The following is a 10,114-nucleotide window of genomic DNA, read 5'->3' on the forward strand; positions in this document are numbered from 1 at the left end:
TTGAATGTGTTGCGTGACCTGCCTGTCCATTTAAATGTTGTAGTAACCATGCTATGGTCGGACCAAGTTGTGTGGGTTATTTTGGAGTGTATCATGTTCGAAAGGAGAGCTTGACTACTCAGGATGTAGTCCAATCGAGAGTATGAATGTTGCGGGTGGGAAAAAAAGGTATAGTCCCTCTTAATTGGGTGTGCTATTCTCCAGGTATCAAAGAGGTTTATGGATTGTAGGGCCATATAGTTATTCTTTAGGGTGTTTTTACGTAAGTATGATCTTCCTGTTGAGGTGTCTAGTGCAGGTTGCATGGGGAAGTTAAAGTCACCTCCAAGTATAATCGGGCCCTTAGCATTGTCTATAAGAGTGTTAATCACTGATTTATAAAAGTGAATGGTGGGTTTGTTTGGGGCATATATGTTGGCAAAAGTTATCGGGGTCCCGTAGCAAAGTCCAACCAGGACAAGCATCCTGCCTTCCTTATCTACGTACTTCTGCAAGAGTTCAAAGGGAGTATTGCGTCTGAATGAGATGCACACTCCATTTTTCCTATTTGGACCTGAGTTACAGTAATGCTGGTCAAAGTATCTCTTGGATAATGTGGGTTCTTTGTGTCTAGTGAAATGGGTTTCCTGAGTCATTGCTACGTCTATTTTCCTCTTGTAGAAGTCATGGAAAGCTATGGAGCGTTTCTCTGCTGAGAGGAACCCCTTAACATTTTGGGTTGCAATTTGGAGTGTGCCCTCTCTGTTGTTAAGTTTTTGGGCCATAGTGTGGTAACGACGGTGTGCTATGATATTAAGAAAGAGCTAATCTAGCCTAGTCAGTGTATTGGGTTGAGTTAGAGCGATGAAGGTGAGGTGTATAGGAGTGTGGGTATTGGTGAAAAGGTATTGGGGGGAAGAGAGCTGTGGGGGAGTTAGGGATTGAAATAAAAGCAAAAATGAGGGGGACTGAGGGGGTGGAAATGCTGGGGTAAAACCTGCAGTTCAGAGTCCACAATCCAAGCTCCAAAGTGCAGGAACTAACGATTGAGGTCTGTGGTTGTAAGTTCCAAGTTGGGGGCTTTTTTACAGACCGGGTGTCTAAGTGTTTTTGTTAAAGTTCGGTAATGCGGCTATTGTTTAATGGGAGATATTTAGCTTAACTTGGAGCTAACTAGTGCTATACTTTAATCATAGCCCTCGATCGCTTTTTAGGTACTATAGGGGAATGGGACGTCATGCTGACGCACTTTCCTCCGTAGAGCAAAGATAACAATTTTAAGATGTTTAACTATATATAATTAAGGAACAGGATTTGGTATACTTCTACGCTACCATGAGCTTATGTGTTGTATGGAGCTGACTCGTTTTGTACATAGAAGAGTATGAGAAAAGATATAACAATTGGGTGATTATAACAAACAATGACAACAATAACACAACAGAGTAAGTTAACAAAGTCTCCTTAATAAAAACTTTTTTTTAAAACTAGAGTTCTATAGGTAGGAACATATGTACTAATTCAACATAAGAAAACCAAAACTCATTGCAGATCACATTTTTTAAGTAATGTGCTTATACCATGTGAGAGATCTAGATGTTAGAACAGATTAGTTGGGTCTATGACCAGTTTGAGATCTAAGTAACTATGGTGAATATCTATATGAGCAAAACTAAGAGGTCGCCCTTATAACAGCTGTATATATATTCAGCCTAAGAACACTGTATACATATATAGGTCTCTTATTGGGCAATTCAGCCTTTTATTGTCATATGGACAGCATGACTAGGAGCAGAAATGGGTAATCAAAAGTACTTATCCAAGTGAGTCTGTGTCCATTGTGTCAGCCTCCGTCTGTAATAGTTGTCTCCTTTTGTTCTGTTTATTTAGCAAGTCAGGGTTTGGACGCCTTTGAGATTTAGGGCTACCCTGGGTTTTCTGGTTCTCTTGTTGTGATTGGGAGTCTGCAGTAGAGGGCTGTGGAATGTTCATCATGTTGCAGAATCTGTTTATTTCTGATACAGAGGTACACTCTATCTTCTTGCCATTTTTCATTGTTATTACTGACGTGGGGAAACCCCATCTGTAGGGGATACGTAGCGATCTTAAGTGGGATGTAAGAAACTGAAAGTCTCTTCGCTTTTGTAATGTTCTCACCGATAGATCTTGGTAAATCTGAATTTTGTGGCCTTGGAAGTTTATAGCTTGTCGTTTTCTGGTTATGTTGTAGAGCTCTTCCTTTTGTCTGTAGTTCTGAAAATGTACTACAATATCTCTAGGCGGGGAGTCATCTGGGGGTTTCGGACGGAGAGCGCGATGTGCTCTATCAAGTGGTATAATTGAATCTTCAGAGGTCTCCTCTCCCAGTATTTCTGCAAACAGGGCCTGTAGATAATCCTGGAGTTCGTTGTTCAGAACTGTCTCTGGGACCCTCCTAAAGTGTAAATTACCTCTTCTTGAACGATTTTCCAAATCGTCAATCTTGTCTTCTAAATCAATTATGTGTTGGGATTGATGCGTTTGATTTGTTGCAAGTTTTGCTATTTTTTGCGCCATCACATACTCGTGCTCCTCTAATGAGTCGACTCTGTGACCAAGGTCATTCATTTCCTTTTTCAAGTCAGCGCATTCGTCTCTGATGCATGACTTTACTTGTTCAATCAGGGCCGCTATAGCCTTATAAGTAATAGGGGGGTCATTTTCTAGTTCTTGCTCTGTGGGTGGCAAGCAGACAGGGGCAACCAAGATGTCAGTGTGGTCACTAGTGGTGGGAGCTTGCGGTGTACTCACTGCTGTTTTGTGTACTGCCTGGTCCATTTGTTTAAAGAACTCATGTACCGCTCCCTGATTAACCTGCGGAGGTTTAAAAACCTTATCTTGCCTGGTGTTTTTCCTCTGTGACATGTTGGCTTGCTGTTGTTTTGTAAATGTCCTCTCTATTCGGCCAGAGACCTCTGTACCCCCAGGGAAATTAACCCTCACAGGGTGATCACGGAGAAGGGGAGTTGGGTATGACCCGTCACCACAACGTGTGACGGGAAATGGAGTAGGGGTACAGGGTATAGATTGATACGTGACCAACTCTAATAAGGCCTAGAAGCCTGCAAAAATCTGCTTTAGTACCGTTCTGTAAATTAGGCAGAGATTTTATAAAAAGTGATGTTTCTTGTTTATTGCGTGACTTAAAGCTAGCAGGTTCCAGGCACTGTAGTGTTACATGGGGTGTTTAGCTCAGTATTGGTGTCAAGTATATCTCATACTGCAGCTGTACATAACAGGCTATGTTTGTTGGTGCTTTAACATTGTCCCAGTGTATCTGTTAGTTATCAACGCCATTTTACTTTGATCGACCACTTTCAGTTAGCCCAGGGAAAGTTTCTGTTATGCGGGCCAAACAACTTCTCTAGCTTGATAAAATGTCTCTACCAGTAAGGCAATGGAGTGTTTTTGCTTCCCAGTGGGCACGTGTAATCAAGTAAACAGAGTGGGATTACTTAGCTCTATATACTTTATATACGTTACCGCCACAGTTAGTCTCCATACGTCAGCGGTGTGTCGCAGTTGCCTCCGTGGGAGATTGTAAGTCTGCTGTCTGCTGCCGATAATGACCCTGTCTGGGGAACTAGGAGTTTGTGAGTTCAGCTTGGGATCAGCCGCAGATATGCACAGTGGTTCCGCTTGCGTCCCACGCGGCAGGTGTCTTGCTCTCTGTGTTAGGCCGCAGTTCCTTCTGATTGTGCCGGGGTTCGGTGTTTTACCCGGCTGTTTGAGGGGTCACGCTGTATTGTCGGCAGGAGGTTCCGACTAGATTCTCCACTGTGTTCTCACCAATTAAAGCATTTTGTGCCGCTTTTAATGTCAAAGGCACCCAGTCTGTACACGGAGCCTCAGTGCAGTGCGGCCATCTTAGTCGGCCGTTCGCTCCGCCCTCTCAGTTAATTAACATTTTTATGGTCTTCCGCCCCCCCCCCCCCCATTGCTGTTGACAATTACTATTTTCATTGTTGTTTTCTTGTCTTTAACATACAACATAAGTATTTAATACTATTGCTAAGTATAGAAACTATCTATATAGTGGTGCTTATCCGCTGATACTTCCCCAACTTCCCCCTTGCTTTATAACTCATTCTTTGTACCAAGACCCTCTATAAATAAGAAGTGATTTTTAATAACTTGGGTCCACTTAGTAGCTACATTGCTCCTTCAGAATGTGTTTTAACATGATGGCCCAGAATAATAGCTACTTTCATTATGATACATACATAATAAAAAAGGAGGATTTCAATTATAGCTTGACAGTTATTATGTGTTCTTTTTCTTTGCTATACTGTTTGTGAGACAATCATTGTTATGTAATGAAATATTTATATGTCATATCTTTATGTTGTCATTATAAAAACCTTCAATAAAAAATTAATTTAAAAAAAAATAATAAAATAATAAGGCCCAGATCCCTAGAGGCAGAGCGATATGGCGATTCACCAGTGCGTTCAAATAACCCCTGTATAGCACTTCTGATTTTACTGTGTATCTGAGAGGGATAGGGGAGTTCAGGCAGTCCTCAGGATATGTTCAATGTTAATTTCTTACCCCTCCATCGTGTCTATGTCTGGCTGTGTTTCAGTGATCAGTTACCTTACTGAGTCCTGCAATCAGGTCCGTCTCTCACTGAACCGGCAGCAGGGGTGTCGGGGTCAGTCTGATCGTTGGCCACATGTATTGTCCCCAAGCCGTGTACTGTGCTAACTTACTTGGGTGATCCTTTCAGCACCGGGCTGAACTCTTTGTCTATGATTGTTGCTGCTTCTTCTCTGTAGCTGCTCGCACCTTGTGTGTGCCAGGACCCATGCCACGTGGCAGCCCGGTAGCTGGGGGTTGGTGAGCGCCCTCTCCTCCACCGGAAAAACTGGTCAAGCGGGTCAAGCGATGGGGATTCAGAAGTCCCAAGAGTTGCTCCACTACCGCCACCAGATTGCCCCTTGTAGATCCCTCCGGGTATTTCAAGAATTCTCTCTTCTTATAAGCCAAGATGGCCGCTGCGGCTGTTAACAACGCCTGGCTCTCCGCTCCAAACTCCTAAAGTGGAAGGCACCCCCCAATCTTCTCCAGTGCCCAGACACAATCCCTGTCAAGGGCAAAATAAATTTGGGCTCTTTTGAGTGGAATAGCCGTAGTATATGCTAAGATCCACTACGGAGCTCCAAGCTTTTGCTGCTGCTGCTTAGCCCGCCCACCTGAAGTCCAGCTATAGTTGGTTTTTACCAAGCAAGAATTAAGTGCTTGAAAATGTTACTGAACCCAATTTTGGTTTTCTTTATGGACATAAGAAAAGTTTAGTTAGCAGGTATAAGTACAAGGAAGTTGATATGGGTGGATAGCACTGTAATATATAATATACATATACACTGTAAACTCTTGCACATGCTCACCAGGAACTGGTGCCTCCGAAAATATGCATCTAAAAATTGTGCACAATGCAAGTAAATTTTATTTATTTTTTATGCTCTATCTGAATTATGAAAGCTTAATTTTAACTATAGTGTCTTTTTAAAAGCAAAATCATGGGAGAGATACGATAGAGTCATAGGGGCCGATTTAACAAGGGCAGAATGGCCCCTGTTACCTTTTATTCCACGCGAGCCTGAAGGCAGGAGTTAAGAAGCAGCGGACTTAATAATGCTGCGCCTGCTCCTTAACTCGTCTGCCTGCTATGAGCAGCGGACAGCAATCAACCCGATCAGATACGATCGGGTTGATTGACACCCCCTACTAGAGGCCGCAAATCTGCAGGGGGCAGGATTGCACAAGCAGTTCACCAGAACTGCTTGTGCAATGATAAATTCTGACAGTGTATGCTGCCGGCATTCAGCGATTTCTGTCGGACATGATCCAATAAGATGATCATGTTAGACAGACATTTGTTAAATTGGCCCAATAAAGTGCACTTGAAAAGTAGTATATTTGCAAATGAGAACAAGTAATGAGAGATATACATATCATATCATATTAATGTGTGCAGTTAAAGAAAAAGAAAGGAATTGAAAAGAAAGAAATTCTCCTTTTAAGGTGGTGTAGCACTAATTTAGCTCAATTAATAATAATGTATTAAACATGTAGAAATGTATGCATGTTTACATACACACACATATATATAGGTTCCCAGTTGGTTTGTTTAAAAGCATGCATTGTGTGGGTGCTGGTTTAGGGTTCCAGGAAGGGGGAGACCTTGACGTGGTCCTGGGCTTGATCCTTTGGCGCCAAATGTAACTGAATTCACCCAGTTTTGCTTTTAAACATTAATGTGAATCTGCTGGTGAGTGCCAGGTTTTCTGTGTGTTGTGTTAATAATGTTTGTAATGCTTCCCTGCGGGCCTGTCACTGTCACCCAGGCTGCTCAGGGGTTTACTGCCTGGGTTGCTGGGAACTGTGCAGCTGTCTGTCAGTGTTTAGGGCTGTGAAGTTTACAGTGGCTTAGGATGTGTACTCAGTCCGGTCTGTGAGTGCAGTCCATTCCTGTGTTTTGTATTTACATAGGGGATATTACAAAAGCCTGTGTCACCCTGGGAGGTTCCCAGTTGATTTGTTTGAAAGCATGCATTGTGTGGGTGCTGGTTTAGGGTCCCAGGAAGGGGGAGACCTTGACGTGGTGCTGGGCTTGATCCTTTGGCGCCAAATGCAACTGACTTCCTCCAGTTTTGCTTTTAAACATTATTGTGAATCTGCTGGTGAGTGCCCGGTTTTCTGTGTGTTGTGTTGATAATGTTTGTAATGCTTCCCTGCGGGCCTGTCACCCAGGCTGCTCAGGGGTTAACTACCTGGGTTGCTGGGAACTGTGCAGCTGTCTGTCAGTGTTAAGGGCTGTGGAGTTTACAGTGGCTTAGGATGTGTACCCAGTGTGCGGTCCATTCCTGTGTTTTATATATATATATATATATATCCTATTATATAAAAGGCTAAGTGTTTTTGTCCAAAGCTGTCATGCGCAGTAGAGACAGCACAAGGACAAACATACCTGGCCTTAGCTGACAATCCATGCTGTTTGCGGCGAACGTGGATGTGGCCGGGCGTGAGCATGGGCATGGCTGGGCGTGACCGGGCATGTCAGGGGGCGTGGTCGGGTGTGGTCTGCATGACAGAGAGGGGAGAGAAATAGAAAGAGAGGGGGAGAGACAAAAAGAGATAGGAAAGAGCTAAAGAGAGGTAGAAGAGAGGGGAACGTGCAGAAGAGAGGGGGGAGAGAGAGCAAAATAGAGGTGAAAGAGCAAAAGAGAGGGGAAAGAGCAAAAGAGATGGAAGAGAGAGAAAAAGAGAGGAGGGAGAGCAAAAGAGAGGGGAGAGAGAGCAATTGAGAAGGGGAGAGAGGGAAAAGAGAGGGGGAGAGAGAGCAAAAGAGAGGGGGGAGAGAGAGCAATAGAGAGGGGGAGAGAGAGAGCAAACGAGAGGGATGGAGAGAGAGAGCAAAAGAGAGGAGAGAGAAACAGAGCAAAAGAGAGGGGGAGAGAGAGAGAGCAAAAGAGAGGGGGAAGAGATAGAGCAAAAGAGAGGGGTGTAGAGAAAGAGCAAAAGAGAGGGATGGAGAGAGAGAGCAAAAAAAGGAGAGAGATACAGAGCAAAAGAGGAGAGAGAGAGTGCAAAAGAGAGGGGGGGAGAGAGAGCGCAAAAGAGAGGGGGAGAGAGAGCGCAAAAAAGAGGGGGAGAGAGAGTGCAAAAGAGAGGGGAAGAAAGAGAGAGTGCAAAAGAGAGGGGACAGAGTGCGTGTAAAAGAGGGTGGAGAGAGAGCATGCAAAAGAGAGAGCACAAAAGAGAGGGAGGAGAGAGAGTGCAAAAGAGAGGGGGAGAGAGAGCAAAAGAGAGGGGGGAGAGAAAACAAAAGAGAGGGGGAGAGAGGGAGCAAAAAACAGGGGGAGAGAGGGAGCAAAATAGAGGTGGAGTGAGAGAGAGCGCAAAACAGAGGAGGAGAGAGCGCAAAAGAGAAGGGGAGAGAGAGCACAAAAAAGAGGGGGAGAGACCACAAAACAGAGGAGGAGAGAGCGCAAAAGAGAGGGGGAGAGAGCACAAAAGAGAGGGGGAGAGAGAGTGCAAGGGGTGGAACCGCTGTACTGCAAAAAATTGGCCCGTGTGAACGGGCTTTAGGACTAGTATATATATATATACACACACATACATACAGTTAAGTAGAGTGTACTCTCACCATCCAGAACATCAACCAGAGTGAAAAATCCAGCGAGTGCAAGCCTTTTTCTGAATTCTATATGTATATATATATATATATATGTTTTCTTTTTTTCAATGTGTGTGTGTGTGTTGTATAAGTTATTTTCTGATTTAAAGGGTTAAAGGGACAGTAAACACCTTGGGATTTTTATATTACATGTTTTGTTATGCATATTGAAACAGCTTTGCTATATATTTTCATTATTTATTTTGATCCATTTTCATGTAATTTAGCTTTGAAAATTGAGAATTTTCTACTTCCTCAGACCTTGAAATACACCCTATTAACTTATCAATGCTAACTCTGCTACATATCTGTTCCCAATTGGCTTTATCAAATAACAACTGCAAAACTATGCATTTTATAGTGGTTAGCTTTGCTGTCTATGGACTAAAGCCCAGATTGGCTCCACCGAATAAGGCAAATGGTAGGGGGAGTTTGGCTATTGAAAAATAATTGCAGTAAAAATTATGTTAAATCTGTTTGAAAAAAAACTTGGCTGATATGTTATTCTATAGCAACACAACAGAACTGTCTTATAATTACAGGGTGTTGGCTGTCCCTTTAAATCTGCAGAATATTAGCAACTGAGTGATACAGCAGAGAAAATGTGTAAATGACAAATTGGTCTGCCTTATGTGAAGGACAGCAGTGGCGGCTCTAGACTGAGGGATTCCTTAGGCAAAACTAAATCTTCAAATTTTCATGATTCAGACAGGGCATACAATTTTTAACAACTTACGTCTATATTTTGAATTTACATTTTATTTTCAAATTTGCTTCATTCTCTTGGCATCTTAAGTTGAAGGAGCAGCAATGCACTACTGGGAGCTAGCTGAACACATCTGGTAAAGGAATAACAAGCGTCGTATATACACAAGCACCAATCAGCAGCTAGCTACCAGTAGTGCATTACTGCTCCTGAGCCTACCTAAGTATGATTTTCAACAAAGGATACCAACACAAAAAAGCAAACTAGATAATAGAAGTAAATTAGAAAGTTGTTTAAAAAAATAACTGTGAAGCTTAGAATATTTTTCATGCAAAGGTCACCAAATCCAAACCTCAAATTGAACTTCTGGCTACAAACGTTTTGTATTATTCTACATATAGCTATACACAAGCACTGTTAGTTGGGGTTCTAAGAAGTATGTGGCTTGATCAATATTCTTACTGGCTCCTAAAAGTGAAATACATTTGTCCTCTTTAAAAATGTATATAAAAATACAGGGAAAATCATAAAGCAATGTTGTTTAAAAGAACATGTCAATGGAAACTATAGCTATAAAATAATAATCTGATATACACATGGCTTGTATTCACAAGTCACAGATGCAATTGCTTCACAAAGTTTTCTGGTATCTAGGGTGTTAATTTATACAGAAAAAGCCTCTATCTACTTAAAGTGTGGCTGTCAATAACAAGATGCCTAAGCAGGGGAAGGGCTCACACAGGACTGCAGGTAGCTCAGCTAAAGTAGAGACTGAGGAGGGAGTAACTGTCACACTGCCCTATAGTTCAGTTCTCTTTTTCTGCAGAGTAGAGGGGTACGGCAAAAAGTACTGAGTTCTACTACCAAACATATCAGCCAGGCAGATTAAGCCAAGTAAGTGACTCTGCATGTAAGCTGAAGAGGGGGTCCATATTGCTCCTCTGATGTCTGCAGTTCCTTTACCACACACTTCAGCCAAAAAGAGGTGGAGCACTAAGCAGACTAGGTGTCTTATAACACAGGGGGCTTATTGCAGCAGGAATCCTTATATTATAATGTGACTAGACACTTCTGTTCAACCCCCTGCGCACACCTATGAATATTATACTATATAAATGTTCTTGGAGGAAGCCAATAGGCTGGGCTACTATGCCACCAACACCTGTTTGATCTGAGAAAAAAGGAAATATTTTCCTATGCCTCTGTGC

Source organism: Bombina bombina, chromosome 6, assembly GCF_027579735.1.
Source record: "Bombina bombina isolate aBomBom1 chromosome 6, aBomBom1.pri, whole genome shotgun sequence".
NCBI classification, from domain to species: domain Eukaryota; kingdom Metazoa; phylum Chordata; class Amphibia; order Anura; family Bombinatoridae; genus Bombina; species Bombina bombina.